The sequence below is a fragment of the Lutra lutra genome, chromosome 8, assembly GCF_902655055.1.
Source record: "Lutra lutra chromosome 8, mLutLut1.2, whole genome shotgun sequence".
In the NCBI taxonomy this organism is placed as follows: Eukaryota; Metazoa; Chordata; class Mammalia; order Carnivora; family Mustelidae; genus Lutra; species Lutra lutra.
In genome coordinates this window covers 15,624,701-15,646,652 of record NC_062285.1, presented here as the reverse complement: position 1 = coordinate 15,646,652, position 21,952 = coordinate 15,624,701, and the positions used below count along the sequence as shown (strand labels likewise).

Below are 21,952 nucleotides of genomic sequence, written 5' to 3'. Positions count from 1 at the left end.
TGAGCACTGTGACGAGGTTAGCTGTACCCCGACGCAGCTAAGTGTTGCTGCTAAGTCCCCATTCACCCGGCCCCGCCAACAAGTTTCTCCCCTATTACTTCCCACCGACAGCACCGACACACCTCTAGTACTAGGCCATCTGTAGGATAGGGAGCAGCAAGCAGAACGAGGACAGAGATGACTCAGACGCATGCCACAAAGCTGCAGAGAGGGCAGTCCTGGAGGTCGCGCCAAGAAAAAAGTTAATTTACACTATTCTGCCTAGCAAAGCTGAAATCCTCAGGGTCCTTCACCAGGAGTCCTCATTTTCAGGCTCCCAGGTTAAAAAAAAAAAAAAAAAAAAAGGAGGAGGAAGAATTACCATTTAGAATTTTTGTAAGTACAATTATCGAAATAATCTAGTAAGTGATAACACCATAATACTTTACAGTTCCCTTAATTTTGAAAGGAAGAAAAAACGTAAAGTAATATTTAAAGAAAAACAGTTAAACATATCTAAAAAAAACCAAAACCAAACCACATTTAACTCTTGCCATCATTTAAGACAGAGCTTTAATATCTCCTATAATGTATAGGAGAATTTAATGTATACAGAACCAGAGGAACTTGTTAAAATGCAAATTCTGATTTTATTGGTCTGGGGTGGGACCTGAAAATCTGCATTTCCTGCAAACTTCGGGGCCATATAGATACAACAGATACTACTGGTCTGTGGGTCACACTTAAGAGTAGCAAGAATTTAAGGTACTGTAAGTGTCAAAAGACCTATTCCCAATTTCCTAGCTTATCAATTCAAAGCCTCCTCCAACTGGTGTTAGAAGCAGCAGTGTGTTCTAACAGCTGGAAGGATCAAAGTGAGCCGAGTCTACCAACTGCTTCTTAATAATAAAGGAGCAAAGAGAGGAGCTGGAGAAGAGGAAGGAGCTTCAAGGAGGAAGCAATTAAAAAAAAAAAAAAAAAGAAAAAGTTCTCTGCAGCCTCTCTTTCCAGCTTCCATTTGGTTTCCCCAAAGAGAAAATGAAAAATGTACACCTGGGTCACCAGTATGGTAATCTCCTGGTTTCCAACTCAGAGAATTTATTTAATCCAAGATTCCTCTGGCTCTTCTTCCCTGAAATCAACTGACACAGAATGGTTATTTCTAATAAATAATTCAAGTTTCCAATCATGTTTACAATCTTCTTTCAAAGGAAAAACATGTATCTTCTTTAACAGTATGGTTATTTTTCCCTTTGTAACATTTTACAATGAATTTGAGAAGAAGACTTCATTGAGAAGGGGACATGGGAGTAAAAACCTCAATGAAATGAAAAGGCGCACCATGCAGAGGTCTGGGAAGGAAGCATTTCAGGAAGAGGGAACAGTAAGCAAAGTCCCTGGGGCGGAGAGAGCCAGGGGTCCGGTGTGGTTAGAGAAGATGGGGTGGGGAAATGTCCATGGAAACGAGGTCGTGGAGATCACGGAGGGGAACAGATCACACAGGGCCCTTGGCTTTTATATTAACTGACCTGAGTCAGGCTGTCTTGCGGGGGGGTGGGGGGGGGGCAGTGGGGGTGGGGGTGGGTGGCGTGCTGTAAATGGAGTAACACATTCCAGTGTTTAGCAGGATTAGACTGGTTGCTGAGCTAAAAACAGACTGTAGGCTCTACACAAATATATACAAAGAATGATAATGCCAGGGTCTTCCATGCTTAGCGCTTCCCAGCATTCCCTCGGAGTTCCCTAGATATGTGGCCATGCAATAGCACTGTCACCGGGTTTGAGGGAAAACCAAGAACTGGGTTATTGGATACGTCATACACGTGAAGCCTTAATGCCCAACTTCTTGTATGACTCAGCTCCACTATCACCCAACATTCAGCCCCTAGTTCTAAATATTGATTAGAACATTTGAAATTTCATACACCAAGAAAGAAACATAGGGTCCACCCTTCCTAATGGTGTTGTGCGAATTGATGGTATGATAGCCTACAAAAATTTAAAATTTGCTCATTTCTCCAAAGTCTAACAACACTCCAAGATTTTCTTAATATGGAAATGTATTTCATAAAAGTTATCCTTTAAAAGTATTATCACTCACAAACAAATACATAAATATTACTCTGACCCAGTAATTTCACTTCTGAAACGGTATCCTATGCACATAATCCTAAACAGGAAAACAGTTTTAATCACAAGGTATTCACCATATTTTATTTATAATCACAAAAAACTGGAAGCAATGTAAATGTTCAGCAACAGTTAAATAACTAAATATATTGATAGTGTAATATATAAAATACTAAATACATTATAATGATAATGTACTATACATAGATAATAAACATTAAAGATATTATAATGATTATAGTAGATATATATATATATATATTCTCTAGCTAGAATATTGTGCAGCCATTAAAAATGATGTCACAACAGATGCTGGTGAGGATGCGGAGAAAGGGGAACCCTCCTACACTGTTGGTGGGAATGCAAGCTGGTGCAACCACTCTGGAAAACAGCATGGAGGTTCCTCAAAATTAGAACTACCCTATGACCCAGCAATTGCACTACTGGGTATTTACCCTAAAGATACAAATGTAGTGATCCAAAGGGGCACGTGCACCCGAATGTTTATAGCAGCAATGTCTACAATAGCCAAACTATGTTAAGAACCTAGATGTCCATCAACAGACGAATGGATAAAGAAGATGTGGTATATATACACAATGGAATACTATGCAGCCATCAAAAGAAATGAAATCTTGCCATTTGCGACGACGTGGATGGAACTAGAGGGTATCATGCTTAGCGAAATAAGTCAATCGGAGAAAGACAACTATCATATGATCTCCCTGATATGAGGGAGAGGAGATGCAACATGGGGGGTTAAGGGGGTAGGAGAAGAGTAAATGAAACAAGATGGGATTGGGAGGGAGACAAACCATAAGTGACTCTTAACCTCACAAAACAAACTGAGGGTTGATGGGGGGAGGGGGGTTGGGAGAAGGGGGGTGGGGTTATGGACATTGGGGAGGGTATGTGCTATGGTGAGTGCTGTGAAGTGTGTAAACCTGGCGATTCACAGACCTGTACCCCTGGGGAAAATATATGTTTATAAAAAATAAAATTAAAAAAAAATGATGTCACAAGATGTGCATACTATGATTACAACTTGTTAACTACACACACACACAGAAGAAGACAGCATTATGCAGGCAGGAAAAAAAACTGCAGTAAACATATCAAAATATTAATCGATTTATATTTTCCAATTTTTATAAGTGACTGTGCATTTTGCTTAAATTTTAAAAATTAAATTAATGGGACTTCTTCACTCCCATCTTTTTATTTCCAATATGGATCTCATATGATATCACCCCTATACATATGCTTCAGCCTAGAATATATTAATAAGAACAGTAAACATTATGAAGCACCATGGTGCCAGGCACTGTGTTAAATGTGGGATCCAGGTTACTGGATTTAATCCTCACAGCAGTCCACGAAGACGCTACTCAAGAGATGAGAGAGAAGAGGTGAGTGAGTAACGGGGGCCATCAGAGAGCCAAGGACAGCACCCAGCCCTGAATCCAGCTCTTGGGCGAGGAAGTCTGTAACCTTCCGCATAGCACTATACTGCCTCCCCAGAGCAGTGTAGAAGTAGTTAATAAATAATAGACCCTCCATTAGAATTCCTGAGTGGTATGCCCAAGAACGGCCAACTGAGAACTGTGCCAACTGTGGCGCCCCCCTTGGGTCTGCCTCCTTTGCTCTTCATCCCGCCTTGTCCTTTACTCCTTCCTTACTTCTCTCCCACAATTCCCTACCTCTCTCATAAACCTTCCAGCAGCATCCTGGGCACTGCTTAGCTTCAACAGTAGAACTCAAATAAAATCTACTGCTGCCCTAAAGTTTTCTAGAAACCAGAAGTTACACACCTGAAAGCCTCACACCACATTTGGCCACAGATGTATTTTGCTTAGATCTCGGTATTTTAAAAAACTTAAATGAGTCACCAACACTTAAAAATTAGGCTGAATTCACATAAGAAGGCTAATTTTAAGCTCCTCTTGATAACTAAATGATTTGAGAACAGGAGGTCCAACAGGGCATCGATCTTCAGATGCTGATTCTCCAGTTTGCCACAGTCTCCACCAGCCCCTGTTGTCTTATACCCGATTCTTTTCAACTCTCTTTACTTTTATGGAACCTGCCACCTCACCCTTAAAGCACCAAGTTTGTGTCTTCCACCAAATATTTTACGTGGTGGCATAAAGGCCCCTGGAGACGTGATCACATGCCATTTTTATTTTCTGCTAAATTCTGCAAACTCTTCTTCTGAATGATGCCAACAACTAAACAGCCTATTGTTGAATGCAAACCACAGGGAAAGCAGCAACAGCAATCCTGCAAAATCCCAAGCCAACGCAGGTCCAAGAACACTTTCTACTGCAAGCTCACTGGATCAACTCAGCCTTAGATTTCGTCAACTCAAATATTCCCTTGGGATTAGCCAGAACAAAGTCTTGACAAGGTCCTAGACCTCAAATGAGAAAATTTTCTAGTAAGTTTAGTAATAACTGTGAGCCAGTTACTAAGTACTCATTTTTTTTTTTTTTTAAGTTTCAGCTTTGGTAGGTTCCTGATATTATGAATTTTACATGCAAAGATAATTGCAGTATCTATCTTCTTTTATTCTCTAAGTAGCCATTCAAAATCCATATTTTTACGGTAATGTAAATCCATTAGGAGAGAACTAGAAAGTGCACTGACAAATCAATCTTATGCTGGAAGAAATACAGACTAAATGACCTTCTCCATCTCTAATTTCTGATATGCAGTCTATTGTACACAACCTGAACTATGAAAATATCCTCTCACCATTCCAGAAGAGACATAATACGACATAAAGTAAAGCACTAGAGACCCAAACGTCCCACTTGGAACTAAATCAATGTCTCATAAACTTCTGTTCATGCTGTGGGTATGGGAAAACTGAGAAATGGTGCTGCGTGTTCTTTGGGGGGGGGCATGTTACATTTCATCTATCATTCACTCTTTCAATATTTTAGTTTTTCTTTTAAATTTCAAACAATACAAAAGAACATTTTTAAATAAGGAAAACGAATACCCACAAAGTGATTAATAACCTGCAAGGTAATTAATTCATAGTTTTTAAAGATTCACTGATAACTCGAACAAAGCTACCACTGGGTATCTATTTTGTGAGAGAAGCTATTATGCTGAATATATACAATGTGATTTATGACTTACAAAAGCAGTCTGCCCCTGATAATAACAATGTTCACCGAAGACTGAAGGGAGAAATAAGAGTTTTTGCTTCTTAGGAAGGAAAAGTCAAAAGCATCTGACAACTATCATAAAAAATATACCCAGCAAAGTTTCTCTATTGCAAAAGAACTATTTCCTAAAAGCCTGTCCAGGAACAGAATAAGTTCAAGAAAGAACTTCTGTTTAATCCCATAGTGAAAGAAATAGAGAACCGTATTTCATTCAGATTGAAAAGCTAGCCAAGAAAGCAGCTCCTTCTAAAATCCTTCCTGCTTTCCTATAAACACAATATGAAACATCTCTAAAAATACAGAACATTTACTCTGTCTTACAATTTTATTGCTTTAATTCTTCCTAGTTTTATTTTTTAAGTAATTCATTCTAACTTCCCCTCCCCCACCCCCACTTAAAGCTCTACCAACAAAAGTCTCATCTGTGCAACTAAAGAGTTAATTTAATTCTTTTAAAGACATTCAGATGATCAGAGTCGAGATACGCCATGTTAAGTTAGTATTTCAACAAAAAGGAACAGTCTAAAATATTACCTTTTCAGTTACAGGAAGACACTGATTTTATATCTGGCATTTTCACTGATTTCTTTCTTTTTTTTGGTTATACATTATGGCAGTTTTTAATTAAAAATTTACCCAAAATACACATATGTTTATATATATATTTATCAAACAAACCTGACCGCTCCAAGCACAGTACAGATTGCACAATAAACTCCAATTGTGGTTGATCATACAGTCGAAAATCCTGAACTGGGCCATGGCTGCCTAGAGCACACTCTGCATGTCTTCTCTGACTCAGCTCCCGTCAGCACCGTAGCGCGGTTACCAGAGCTCTGCAGTGATGGGAGCCGCAAATCCGAGCTTCCCCTCCCTTTCCTGTCTAAGCAGCAATAACTCACTGGTAGAACTACATCATCCTCCCAAATGCTGGTACATTTAAATTATGCGATCACGAAGGGAAGACTTTCCACAAAAGCCTTATTCTATATTTACTATCATCTGAGTTTTAAAAAGATGATGGCTCTCTCCTCCTTTCTGGAAACCAGAGGCTAGCATATATGGTCCATGAAGACACAACTTGGGAAGGTGGTACAATAAATCAGTGTTGGCCACATCCCACGAAAAACCAGCTCCCGATGCAAAGCCAGGGCAGCAACCATGCCCCTCAGACTGAGTTCAATCCGAAGGGTAGCCCTGAATCCTTTCTTCATCTCTCAGTGCATCTCACGGCTAACAACTTCATAAAGTCCCTTGTCTTGGGTATCATCTACCACTCTCTTGCAACTCATTCATTTGTAAAATGGAGATAACACCTATCCTCATGGGGGTTTTAGTATGAAATAAAATAACATCTGTAACATGCTTAAAACAGTGTCTAGGGGCGCCCGGGTAGCTCAGTGGGTTAAAGCCTCTGCCTTCGGCTCGGGTCGTGATCCCAGGGTCCTGGGATCGAGCCCCGCATCAGGCTCTCTGCTCAGTGGGGAGTCTGCTTCCCCTTCTCTCTCTGCCTACCTCTCTGCCTATTTGTGATCTCTGTCTGCCAAATAAATAAATAAAATCTTAAAAAACAAAAACAAAAACAACAACAACAAAAAAAAAACAGTGTCTAACAGGGGCACCTGGGTGGCTCAGTGGGTTAAGCATCTGCCTTTGGCTCAGGTCATGATCTTAGGGTCCTCGGATCAAGCCCTGCATGGAACTCCCCACTCAGTGGGGAGTCCGCTTGGCCCTCTGCCCCTCTCCCCGACTTGTGTTCTCTCTCTCTCAGATAAATAAATAAAATCTTTTAAAAAAGAAAAAAAAAAAGCAGTGTCTAATGAACACCTGGTAAGTAACGATTATTAATATTCTTAAGATGGGCTTCCCTTCCTGTCCACATCAGAATTCTACCTCTCGTTTCTTATGTGGTCCCAAGATGATGTCATCCTCCAGACCCATGATTTTATAATTATGAATTATTTCCAAACCTTTCTTTGGCCCCACCCTTTCTCCCAAACTCCAAATCTGCACGTCTAAACTCTTGGAAAGATCCCTTACACCCCGCTGAACTCACCTTCCCCCTGAGGACCCGCACCAGCTCAGCGGTCCCTCCTCTGCAGAGCGGCAGCACAACTCAGCCCCTTAGTCACCAAAACAGAAACCAGTCAGCTTAGACTCCCTCGTCCTTACGTCTCACATCGGTCACCAAATCCTGTCTTCTCAATGAAAATGTGGAGTGAGCCTGTGGCTTTGCCAGTCCCACTGTCACTGTCTAAATTCAGACCTTCATCAACTATCTTCTGGACTACCCCAAGGGCCTCTAGCTGGTCTCCCAAACACCCTTCCTCACTCCTTTCTGGAATCTCACCTCCAGAGGACTACCAAAAGAACCTCTGAAACTACAGACTAATCCTGTGGCTACCCCGCCTAAATACCTTCCTTGCCCCTTTCTGCCTGCGGCCGTGTTGCCCAAATAATGTTCCAACTTGTTCTATACGATGCAGAATATGAAAGAGTTGAGTGAAAAAGAAGTTTTTCAATGCAAAATAAGTTTGGGAAAAGCCGGGCTAAACAAAAATTTGCAGGACTGTGCAGAGTCTAAGCATGAGGATGAGATTCAAAGGCTCCTCGAACGCTTGTTTTTAACTAGTTCTTTGAAACATTTAGCTGGTTCTCCTTCCTCTAGCTTTCCCTTAATTGCTGGTAGTCCCTAAGGTTCTGACCTTGGCCCTCTCCTCTCATCTCTCTCAATGAGCTCATCTATTCCCCAAACTATAATTACAGTAGACATTGGCTTAACTGACCTCTGCCTCAGTGACTTGCCAGACAAACCAAAATTCTCAATTCCTGTTGCAGGAACACTGGCTAAGCCCATGGCAAGCTCAACTCTTCTATGTTTAGGAAGACAGTCTCTAGCCACTTATTTCTGCTCCCACCAAATGAGACCCACACTTGACATACCAGCTTATTTTTGCAAAAGTCTTTTATGTCGGTTTTATTTGTGTTACTGTTATTATGTAGCTTAGATGATCTACAGACCGATGACATAGGAGGAAAAATGAGAGATGGTGTTTCTGTGAAAACCTGAATGCCTTGAAAAGATTCAATAAAGGCTGGGGCTCATGCCTATATTTTTTCCTTCCTTGGTCTGATAAGTTTTTCTCCAGTAAGACACTGGAAATTCTCCCTAGCTGCCTTCACTCGGCATAACCGGATAGTAAGGTTGCTCCCTCTGCCAGAAGATTCTTCTTTTTACCTAGCTAACTTGATTTAGCTCAACACAATCTTCCCAGGAAGACTTGCCCTGATCCCTGCACTAGGTGAAGTCTATCTGCTCTGTTCATAGCTCCCTGCTCTTCTCCTACAACAATATTCATTGCATGAACTGCACTAAAATTATGTGTTCAATTCTTTGACTTTCTCATTATTCATGTATATCCATGAAAGCAGAGACCAGACCATTTCTGTACTTTCTCACTGGTATATCTTCATGTCTGGCACTTAGCAGGTACTTAATAAGTATTTTTTGAATGAGTCAGTCAGTGTGGAAGGACAACTCTAAGCATATTAGGAATCTCTGGACCTAGAAACATCACATGGGGATCATTTTAAGATAGATTAACTTTTATCCTGGGAACCAAAGGGTCATCATTATTATCCATTGTGAGCGAAAACGCAATTTGCGTCCTTCCTCAATGATCCTGTTAAGCTGTTGGAGCAGACAGGATTCTAGCAAAATCCCCAAATACCTACACTGACACCATCTATTCTATCCCCACGTTGAGATTCTGAAAAATTCTGGGAGAGGGGAAGGAAAGGTTTCAGGCATCTGGTGTTCAAAAGCTCCCAGGTGAGTGATAGACCTTACTAGTTAAGAACCACTGCCCAGATGCACATAACAGAAATAAATAAATAAATAAATAAGACCCAAAGGCTCAAGGCCCAACTATAATCAAGCTTTTATAAATCATTCCTGTAATCAAGCTTTTCATACATCATTCCTAAACACAGTGTATAATAATAATATTGTAGCAGTCCTAATTTCCTGGTTTTGATAACCATCCTATGGTTACTTAAGATGTACGTTAAAGAAATTTGGGTGAAGAATATAAGGCAGCTCTATTTTATATTGCAACTTTTTTGTGGGTCTAAAGTTATTTCAAAATCCAAAAGTTCATATAAAAAGGACCATAAACAACAGCAACCCAGGAGCAAGGAACATCCCTAACATCCACACGTGATCTCGAACTAACCATTCGCCACTACAAGAGAAACGGCTGAGTCTAGGTCCTGGGCAGGAAATGTACACAAAAAAGATGAACTAGAACAAGCCATTCGACAGTAAGGACAAAAGACAATCAGGTTCATGTTTAAAGGACTCCTTTGAAAACCTGAAGAGGCTACCACTGGTCAAAAATGGGACAACTGGAGCTGCTCTAAGATTTGAAACCTCTGCCATACGTTTGCATCTACCAGCTCAGATACCAGAGGGATAGGGAGATAAGTACATAAATACGTATATATACACACACAGGCCGCCTCTGAAAGGAGGTGGAACTCCTTTCCCAACATAGAGTTTATACTCCTAAAAAATTAGTTAATACCCATCTATAATCCCATATTGACATTTCTGAAATTCAAACATTCCTGAAAATCAAAACACTTTTTTGGTAACTCATTCATGGCAAAACCTGTCCTGCCCTGAGCTGACACAAAGCTCTAAGCTTTTATTTATTCCCCAGAGGATAAATATTCATACATTTTCAGCAGAAATTACTGAGAGCTAGGTGATGTCCCAGAACTGGCATTATCTTACATTTCTAAAATCTGAAGACTTCTGAATTCTGAAAAACTCAAGAATTTTGAATAATAGAATATAGATCGGCACAAACAGCACTGGAAATAAGGATAATGGGACAACAGGAATCTAAAGGGAAAAAAGAACAGGGAAGATCACAGAAAGCAAGACCATCGATCATGCACTGGGAACATCTTTTTCACATCGGGTCGCTAAGGTCAGAGAAAGCTTTACAAGCAGGTAAAACTGAGCCAAATTTTGAAGGAAGTGTGGGATTTACATGAATGACGAGACATGAGAAAGGCATTTCAGGCAAAATGGACATGAACAGACATGAAAACACTTCAGACGTCACAAATATTTAAGGGACAATGGATCTGCCATCTGCTTTGAGTCAATTTTCCAGGGTAGACAGTTAGACATTATGTGGAAGAAGTGTATGTACTCTAAATCCTGCCACAGTCATTTAGCTTTAAGTGAACTTTTTCTTTGGGAAAACATTTCTTTTTCCTATATGATATAGAGTGGCTGTCAGGATTAAATGAGGTACATAGGAATTTTAAGGTACTTAATAAGGGTTCAGTGTTCTCTCTTAAGACCCTAAAAAGTTATCTAAAATTGGCTTATCTCACTGTATGTTTCCAGGAAACAGACATTATAGCCTAGCATTTACCAAAAGTATATTAAGATTAAATAACAGGCTAGTAAAAGTCAACAGTATAAATACCTAAAGTGCAACAGGAATAAAGAATATTAAAAGACCGTGACACTCAAAACTGGAGACAAATAAATATTGCATGCTAGAAATCAAAGTGCTACAAATTAATTTTTCTCTGATTTACATATTTTTAGGTAAAAGCAAGTATAAACTATTTGGCTCTTTAACAATCATATCACCTCTGCATAGACATAATTACTCTTTTATTTCCAGCTATTAGGAATCTATTCTGATGGTCTATATTTTTGCTCTAAAACCAAAAAATCCAATTAGCCTCTTTTCCTACTAGAGGTTTGAGACCCTCTGGCAAACAAAGTCTTCTAGAAATATTCACAGTTAATCTCATAGAAACAAATTCACTTTTTCCTGACCTTGCCTGTTAGTATTATCCGGAGAAAAAGCAAAACCACCACCATAAAAAACATGCAATGGGAAAAAGTCTCTTCAACAAATGGTGCTGGGAAAACTGGACAGCTACCCATGAAAGAGTGAAACTGAACCACTTTCTTACACCACACACAGAAATAAACTCCAAATGAATTAAAGACCTAAATGTGAGACCTGAAACCATAAAAATCCTAGAAGGGAGCACAGGTAGTAATTTCTCTGACATTGGCCATAACAAAGTTTTTCTAGAAAAGTCTCAAGAGAAATAAAAGCAAAACTATGGATACCTGGGTGGCTCAGTCGGTTAAGCGTCTGACTCTTGGTTTCAGCTCAGGTCATGACCTTGTGGTCATGGAATCAAGCCCCTTGGCAAGACCAATGCTCAGTGCAATCTGCTTTGGATTCTCTCTCCCTCTGCTCTTCCCCCCATCTATGCTCACTCTCTCTCTTAAATTAATTAATTAATTAATTATTTTTTTTAAATGATGAGGATTGAAAAGTACACTTTTCATGAGCACTGAGTAATGTTAAGAAAAAAAAAGAACAACAACAACAAAACAACAATAAGAAAGTTGAAGACTCATACTCCTCACTTTCAAAACTTACTATAAAACTACAGTAATCAAAATAGTGTGCTGCTGGCACACTGTGGTATAGTTCAGACCTGTGGACCAACGGAATAGATGAGGGAGCCCAGAAATAAATTCTCACATATGTGGTCAATTGATTTTCAAATGCCAGGACCAATCAATGGGGAAGGGATAGTTTTTCAAACAAATGGTGCTGAGAACACCGGATACCCACAAGAATGAAGTCAGACATTACCATATACTATATAGAAGAGCTGGCCCCAAATGAATCAAAGATCTACATTTAAGAACTAAGACTATAAAACTCTTCATTACACTGTGGAAAAATCTTCATAACCTTGGATTTGGCAACCATTTCTTACTTCTGATGTCAAAAGCACAGGCAGCAAAAGAGAAAGAAAAACTGGGATCATAAAAATTACGTTTTATGCAGTAAAGGACATTATCAAGAAAGTGCAAAGAAAACATGCAAAAGGGGAGAAAATACTTGTAAATCATGTATCTGATAAAGGGCTGATATCCAGAATATATAAAGAACGCCTACAAGTTAACAACAAAAAAATACCCAATTTAAAGATTAGCAAAGGCCTAGAATAGACATTTTGTGAACAAGAGAAATGGCCAACAAGCACATGAAAAGATGTTCATCATCAGTCATTATGGAAATGCAAACCAAAAACCACAACGAGGTAATACTTCACTCATACACCAGCTGGCTATAATTTTTAAAGTGATTTTTAAATGGAAAATAAGAAATACTGGTGAGGATGTAGAGAAACTGAAGTGCTCATACACTACTAATAGGCATAGAAAATAGTAAGCCTCTGTGGAAAACAGTTGGGCAGTTCCCCAAAATATTAAACATAGAATTACCATATGACCCAGCAATTCCATGTCTGAGCATATAATCGAAAGGATTAAAAACGGGAACTCAAACAGAAACTTAGATAGAATATTTATAGCAGCACTATTCACTTTAGTCAAGGCAAAAACAACCCAAGTATACATCAACAGATGAGTGGATAAGAAACTATAGTATGTACATACAAAAGAACATTACTCAGCCATAAAAAGGAATGGAGTTCTGATACATTCTGTAATAGGTGAACCTTGAAAACGTCAAGCTAAGTGAAATAGGCCAGGCACAACAGGGCAATTATTGTATGATTCCACTTATACCAGTTATCTAGTACAGGCAAATGCATATTAAAAGTAGACTAAGGGGTGCCTGGGTGGCTCAGTCATTAAGCGTCTGCCTTCAGCTCAGGTCATGATCCCAGGGCTCTGGGAGGGAGCCCAGCATCGGGCTCCCAGCTCAGCAGGAGGCCTGCTTCTCCCTCTCCTACTCCCCCTTCTTGCTTTCCCTCTCTTGCTGTTTGTGTTTCTCTCTCAAATAAATAAATAAAATCTAAAAAAAAAAAAAAAAAAAAAGCAGAATAGAGCCTACTAGGGGTTATGGGGATGGGGAGTTATAGTTATAACTCATTGAGTAAAATGTTTCTGTTTGGAATGATGAAAATGTTCTGGAAACAGACAGTGATAATCATTACACAACACTGTGAATGTACTTAATACACTTAATTGTACATTCAAAATGGTTAAAATGGTAAGTTTTATCTTATGTGTATTTTACCACAATAAAAAAAAAGTCAATCAAGAATTTCTGAACCAATAAAAATATAATTATTTGTCATAGCTAAGGGAAATGTTACAACATGGGCTTTTACCTACATAAAAATCTAATACTATAGTAATTAAGCAAATGAATCAACTACCTTTTTTTTTTTAACAAACTGTATTCAGAGAAGTTTACTTATTAGGCAGGCTTCCAAAAGAAATCAAAGGTTTAGATAAAATTAAATTGCCTAATATTTGTATTGCAGTCTCATTAAACCCACGACGTATCAACGTTTTGTAACTTAAAATCTATAGGAAATGTAATTTTTCAATTATTTTTCATATTCAATTATTTGTCAGTTTTCAGTGTTACCTACAATGAAGGAAAACAAAAATTTTCTCTATTGAAAAACAAAACTTAAGAATTTTGCCAAACTACTTAGGAGGGTAAGAGAAGTCCAATGATACGATCCAACATGATATGATATTAGAGCTTTAAGAAGTCAACTTTCTGAAAGGTACAGCAACTCTCTCCCTGACTGTTCTCAAAAAGAGCTTTGAAATTAGATCTTAGAAATCACAGAAGCTAGAAGTATTTTGAATTCCTTCTTTCTAAAAAATAGAGTGGGAGGAGGCACATGGGTAGCTCAGTTGGTTAAGTGTCTGCCTTTGGCTCAGGTCATGATTCCTGGATACTGGGATCAAGCCCGGAATGGGCTCCCTGCTCAGCCAGAGTCAGCTTCCCCCCTTCCCTCTGCCCCTGCCCCCTGCTCGTGTGCTCTCTCTCTCAAATAAATAAATAAAATATTTAAATATATATATATATATATATATATATATATATATATGGTTGAAGGATTTGAGAGTTAGAGAAGACAGAACTAATATTCTAGTAGTGAGCAAGGTGTTTAATGTCTTAGCCATTATTTTTAGTTTTGTCTATTTTTTTAAAAGATTTTATTTATTTATTTGACAGGCAGAGACCACAAGTAGGCAGAGAGAGAGAGAGAGAGGGGAGGAAGCAAGCTCCCCACTGAGCAGGGAGCCCAATGCGGGGCTCGATCCCAGGACCCTGAGATCTTGACCTGAGCCGAAGGTAGAGGCTTAACCCACTGAGCCACCCAGGCGCCCCTTTAGTTTTGTCTATTAAGTTCTCATTGTATTTTTTTCCCCTTGTTTTGCACTTTAAAAAAATATGGATCACTTCACAAATATCTGTCATCTTTGAGCAGGGGCCATGCTAATCTTCTCTGTGTTGTTCCAATTTAGTATATGGGCTACTCAAGTCAGCAGTGTTTTGTATCTGTAATTGTTATTTTCCATATATTTTAATTGAAGCATAAATACACACAATATTTAACACTTACAAAGCATAGCTCTTAAGTATACAGTTCAGGATATGTTACACATGCCTGTATCTAAGTAATTCACCCCAACTTCAAAAGACAGATCATTTCCATTATCCCTAGGAAGTTTCCTGTGTGTCCTCCTAGTCATTCTGGAAGTCTCCTCCCTTACCCCCAAGGGGCAACATTCATCCATCTTGCTACTTATTATACTGATACTGATATTCACCCATATTACTACATGTACACATAGTCTTCTGCTTTGTATTGCCAAAAAGTATTCCACAGTAGGAATATATGAAAATCTGTTTTCCTATTAATAGACATTGAGTTGTTTCTGGTTTGGAGCCATCATGAATAAGGCTGTTATGAACATTCCTGAGCAAGTCTTTTGTGTGAACATGTGTTTTACTTCCCTTAGGGGTAATTACGTAGGAATGAAAATGCTAGATCATAAAATAGGTATACGGTGAACTTTTTAAGAAAATGCCAAAAGGTTTTTTAAAATATTGTACCATTTTCCACTCCCATCAGGAATGTATCGGAGGTCCAGTTGCCGCACTACACCCTCACCAAAATGTGGTGTCGTCAAACCGGTTCTTTCAAATAAATTTTAGTGAAGTTTCATGTATACACAAGAAAGTCCACTGCTTTAAAATGTACAGTTCAGTGAATTCTGGCCACTGTAGACATCCACAGAACCACAGCCACCATACCATCAAGAACACTTTCATCTCCCCAACTCCCTTAATGCTTCTTTCAACCAAAGCCCTCCCAGCTCCAGGCAACCACTGATCTGCTCTCACTGTAGATTAGTTTACTCAGCTCCAAAATTTTTATGTAACGTAGAACCACGTACTCTTCCAACTCTGGCTTTTTTTTTTTTTTTTTTCATAGCATTTTGAGATTCATTCGTGGTGCTGAGTATATCAACAGTTTGTCCTTTTTAAATTTCTGAGTAGTATTCCATTACAAGGATATACCATAATTTGTGTTGATGGATTTGGGGCGGTTTCAAATTTGGGAATATTATGAATAAAGCTGTTATGAACATTCATGTACAAGTCTTTTTGTGGACATTGTTTTTAAGTCCCTTGAGTAAATACCTAGGAGTGGGCCACATGATAAATGTGTGCTTTACTTCTGAAAACTGCCAAAATATTGTGCTAAGTGTCTATGTCACTTTACATCCCTCTCAGCAATGTTTGAGTTCAGTTGCCCCACAGACCCAATAACGCTTTGTATTTTTACTCTTCTTAATTGTAGCTATTCTAGTGGAAGTACAGTGGTAGCTCATTGTAGTTTTAATTTGCATTTTTTTCAATAGCTATTTAATAGCTACTGAACATCTTTTTCATGCGCTGATACACAATTCATGTATCTTCTTTATCTTCTTTTATGTAGTTCAACTTTTGCCCATTTTAAAAGCTGTGTTGTCTGGAAGCAGGTCCTCAATCAGATAGATGCTTTACAAATATTTCTCCCCATCTGTGGCTTTACTTTTCATTTTCTAAATGGTGTTTTTCAAAGAGCACGAGTTTTAATTTTGATGAAATCCAATTTATTGTTTTGTGTTTTCTGGTTAGTGCTTTTTGTGTCCTGTCCCAGAACTCTTTGTTTACCCCCAAAGTCATAATTATATTGTTCTTGACTAGAAGTTTTACTGTCTTAGCTTTTACATGTATGTCAGTGATCTAATTGGGGTTAACTTTTCTGTGTGATGTAAGGTAAAGATAAAGTTTATTTTTGTCCATATGAATATCTTCTTGCTTGCACACCATTCAAAAATCATCCCACTGCATTCAGATGATCATGTTTACATGGGTCTCCCAACTCTCCACTGCCTTCCACTGTTATACATATCTATCATTAAACCAATTCTATGCCATCTTGATTTTTGTAGTTTTGAGTAAGTATTTATAAAATAGTAATATAAATAACATAAAACTAATCTTTTTTCAAAACTGTTTCAGTTACTCTGTGTCCTTTATATTTCCAAATAAATTTTAGAATTAGCTTGTCTATTTCTAATAAAAAATTTGCTAAACCTTGCTGGAATTGAGTTGGATTTTTACAGCAATTTGTGGCTAAGTTACATCTTAATAATACTGAGTCTTCCAATCCAATAAACATAGTATATCTCTCCATTTATTTAGGTTGTCTTCAGGACATTAAAATAATAAGGCTATTGTTTTTATTTCATTTCTCAGTTGTTTAATATATAGAAATACACTGACTTTTGAACAGTAGCCTTGTATCCTTGTATCTTATGACCCTGAAAAATCTACTAGTTCTAGGAAGTATTTCTGGTAGATCCCTTACAATGTTCTATGTGCACAATCACACTGTCTGCAAATAAAGAGTTTTGCTTCTTCCTTCCCTTTTTCCTTCCTTCCTTTTATTTCTTTTTCATGATTTATTGCACTAAGTAGAAACTCAATACAGAGAGGTACTGAAAACAGACATCCTACCCTGTTCCTGACCTTAGTAGTAAAGTATTCAATATTCTTCACAGAACTCCCTCATCAAATTGGATAAATTTATCTATAGTTCCAGTTTTCTGAGAGATTTTATGATGAAAGAGTCTTATATTTCGTCAAATGCTTTTTCTGCATCTCCTGAGAGGATGAGTATATGAATTTTCTCCTTTATTGTAGCTTGTTAAACTATTAAATATGTTAATTATTAATATATTAAAATGACAGTCCTTTGTTTTTGCGGTAACTCCAACTTAATCATGACATTATTATCCTTTTCATATATTGATGGATTTAACTCGCTAACATTTTGTTAAGAATTTTTGTATCTACAACCCTGTGCGTTAATGGTCTAAATTCCTTTCCTTATAATGTTCTTGTCTAGTAATTACCAGGCTTACACTGGCCTCATAAAAAGGAGATGATAAGTGCTCCCTCCACCTCGTTTTTTGAGTTTGTATGGAACTGGTACGATTTCTTCCACAAACACGTTATAGAATATGCCAGTGCAGCCATCCAGATCCGGAGTCTTCTTTGTGGGGCGGTTTTTAATTACAAATTCAATTTCCTTAACGTATATGGCCCTAATCAGACTTTCTTATTTCTCCTGTGGCAGTTTTGGTAATTTGTATCTCTCAAGGTGTAATACTGTGATTTACAGGAAGAAATACATATTTGGTCTTCATCCCCATTGCAGGCACAGAGCTCCTAAAACCCTTGGAATTTCCTAAGTGGTAAGAGTAACAAAGGTGTCTTTTGTTGTGTTAATGAGGTGACTTTTGAATTGCACCTAAGGATGGGAGGGGGGCTGGTTGCCAAGAGAACCAAACCAGTGATTAAAGAGTTGGAATTTTCAATCCCACCCTTCTGACCTCAGGGGAGGAGAAAAGGGCTAGAGTCCAAATCATTCGCCAATGGCTAATCATGTAATCAATTATGCACATGTAATGGAGCCTCCATAAAAATCCAAAAGGATGGGGTTCACAAGCTTCCAGGTTGCTGAACCCAAATGATCTGGGGAGAGCGAAGTGCCTGGAGAGGGCATGGAAGCTCTACACATTTCCCCATACCCTGCCCCATGCATCTCTCCTACCTGGTTGTTCCTGAGTTATATTCTTTTTTTTTTTTCCTGAGTTATATTCTTTAATGATAAAGAAGTGATCTAGTCAGTAATATGTTTCTCTGAGTTCTGTGAGTCACTCTACCAAATTAACTGAACCCAAGGAGGAGGTGGTTGGAACCTCCGATCTACAGCCATCTACAGTTGGTGGGTCAGGCAACAAAGCTGGATTTGCAATTGCTGGCTGAATGGTGAAGAGGCAGTCTTACTTCAACTGTGGAATCTGATGCTACGGTGTCTCCAGGTAGCCAGAGTCAGAATTGAGTTGAATTGTAGGATACCCCGCTGGTGCTGGAGAACAGCTTGGTTTGGGAACGCACTCCCCCCATGTACACAAACAAATCTGAATGGGTACAGAATCCCAACACAGAATCTGCTCATTTCATCTAAATTGTCAAAGTCACAGACATAAGGTTGTTCATAATAGTCCCCTTTTATCTTTTTAATGTCTGCAGGCTCTGAATGATGCCCCCTCTTTTATTCCTGATATCAGTATTTTAGGTTTTCCCTCTTTATCACACAAACTGATTTCTAAAGTTTGAAATCCTTTTCAGAGACCGACATAAAGTCGCTCTCTGGTCTGCTGTCAATTCAAAGCCAACTAGAAAAGACATACTGTCAAGAATATGCTAAACATTTCACCACAGTTTGGCAAAATCAAGTAGTATTCACTTTCTAAGTTATGTTTTTGGTATCCTTATGCATCCTGAATATATATATGAAAATTTCAGAGCCTTAAATCTCTGCCTACCTTTTTCCTAGAGATCCTGCTTGATCCAAACACAATGTTTCAGTAACCAGTAACCAGTTCAAAGTAAGAGTTTGATACAAGATTATGATCAAATAAAAGGACAGCCAAGAATGGTGACAGAAGCTAAGGACTAAATAGGGAAAAATGATTCTTCTTCCAAATTCCTCACCTAAACTGAAGAGAATTTGCATCATCTCTAGTCTAGAGCAGATGCAGTTTTTAGTAACCATAAACTATGATTACGATATGAAGTTCCGTCAGTATCTCCAACTAGGGATTCTAGTTTGGCTCATATCACCCCAAGGAAGACTTCAGGTGTACCTAGTCTCTCCCGCCAAGTCTAGAGTGTGCCCACTAGTATAATTTTGAATCAACTGCACATTTTGCTGAGGCATCGTTGGTGCTTTAGGTATCCAAAACTACTGAGAGTCAGAAATGAAGGCAGCTAAAAAAACAAAACAAAATAAACAAGTGTATCAATTTAAAAATGGGCAAAGGACCTGAGCACACATTTCTACAAAGACATACAAATAGCCAATAAGTACGTAAAGGGTTTTGAACCTCACTAATCATCAAGAAAATGCAAACCAAAACCACAGTAAGATACTACCTCATCCTGTTAGAATAGCTATTACTGCAAAAAAAGAAAAAAAAAGCAAATGGTAAGTGTTAGTGAAAATGTGGAAAAGAGAGAACCTGGCATACCGCCAGTGAGAATGTAAATTGGTATGGTCATTATACCAGGGCTCGTCCAAAAATTAAAAATAGAACTACCATATGATCCCACAATCCCACTTCTGGGTACTTATCCAAAAGAACTGAAATCAAGATCTCGAAGATAATATTATTCAAACCTAAAAATAAGGAAATCCTGCCCTTTGTGACAACATGAACGAACCTGGAGGACATTATGCTAAGTGAAATAAGTGAGTCATGGAAAAGTAGATAAATACTATATGATCTCACTTATATGTGGAATCTGAAACAGACTCACAGAAGAGAGTACATTGTGAGGGGCTAGAGAGTAGGGGAAATGGAGAGGTGACTGTCAAAGGGTACAAAGTTTCACTTACGCAAGATTCTGGAGACCTACTATAGAGCTTAGTGCTTATAGCTAATAATACTATATTGCATACTTAAAATTTGCTCAGAGGGTAGATCTTATTTTAAGAATTCTTAACACACACACACACACACACAAACGGCAATAACGATCATGGCCTTCATGGAGGGAATGGTTTCATGGGGTATACTGATCCCCAAACTCACTGAGTTGTACACATTAAATACGTAAGCTTTTTACATATCAATCATACTTCTTTTTTTTAAAGATTTTATTTATTTATCTGACAGAGAGAGAGATCACAAGTAGGCAAAGAGGCAGGCAGAGAGACAGGGGGAAACAGACTCCCCGAGATGCGGGGCTGGATCCCACGACCCTGAGATCAGGACCTGAGGTGAAGGCGGAGGCTTAATCCACTGAATCACCCAGTTGTCCCTCAATCATACCTTTTTTAAAAAACCAAAGCATGGACAATATTCAGAACTCTAAAATACGTGGGTATCTAACAATTACTATAACAGAAGGACTTTTGAAGAAGCAATGTTGGACTTCGGTTTAAACAGTTTTATTTCTAAGTCAACTAGGGAAGCTGGGATTTCCTATTAACTCTCAGAGGCAGTGTCTCTAGCTAGGGAAAAAAGCAAAAGAGAAATCCATTCACCACTGCCATTCTTTCTTCTATTGATATATTCATGCCCGCTTTTTAGTGTCTCTTGGCACACAGAGATTCAAGCATGGGGTTCTAAACTAAACATCGCTTCCTAGAAGACAAGAAATAACATCACATATATGCCCTCACATTCAAGGGTATCAGTTTTCTCAAAGGCCTCTCTTAATCCTTTGAATTCAAACCATCCTCTTTCGAGATGCCTATCAGCCTCGGTTATGCCTTCTTCATTTGCTTACTGGTCTCGCTCTGCCAGACCCTCCTTATCTTGTCAGTGACTTTGCTCCTTCTCCAACATCACTTTCAGATCACTTTCAGACTTCAAGAAATCTTGCTTCTTTTGCAGAATGGCAGCTGGACTCTGTAATTAGCTTACATTGTCTCTGCATTGTGTTATCCGTTGCATCTCACATTCCACGAGATTGAAAGACAAGACTGATTCAAAGGACAGACAGAATTGCTGCTGGTGTTAAACAAGGAAGAGTATGTAGAGAGAATTCTTCTGTTGATAATTAGTTTATTATTACTTATGTTAAAATATCTTCTGAAACCCTTCATGATGTATACTTAAGTAAAGAGCACCACAGATATATATGAATGATAAATATGAAAGAGAACATATGGATAGAGTAAGTATGTATGTTTTATTCCATTATAACTTTTCCTATTCTTGATAGAGTTAATACAATTGACCATAAGATGCACAAGAGAAATTATTACACCCTTCTGTAAATGACACTAAACAAATTATTTTTATAACACACTTAAAAGGGAACGATAGCTTCAATATGACCAGAGTCAGAGCTATATCACTTTCAAAATATTACTTTTGATTGAAGTATAACATACACATAAAAATGTGCGATACATATCACTGTTGAATTTTAAAGTGCTCTTAACACAAAGTTTATTTTATCCAAAAAGAACATTAATTTGGAATACTAATGACATGTAGAAATATATATGATTACAAATAGAAGAAAATAATTACAATTTTAATCTTGAAATTTTCACTTGCTTAGTCATTTAAATTTTCTCTCCATATTTTTGCATGTTTTCTTTACACTGATTTCAATTTGGTCGGAAAAATTCCAAAATCAGGCCACCATAAGTATTCGGACTTTGGAAGGAGCTATGAATGTCTCTGTGTC

The 21,952-nt window shown here is 38.2% G+C and overlaps 1 protein-coding gene and 1 pseudogene across 1 annotated transcript in view; both read right to left on the bottom strand.

Annotated features, from left to right (window-relative positions):
- ARHGAP21 (Rho GTPase activating protein 21) overlaps positions 1-21,952 on the bottom strand; it is a 136,989-nt gene that overhangs the window by 102,627 nt on the left and 12,410 nt on the right.
- LOC125108078 (uncharacterized) lies at positions 14,567-14,666 on the bottom strand (annotated as a pseudogene).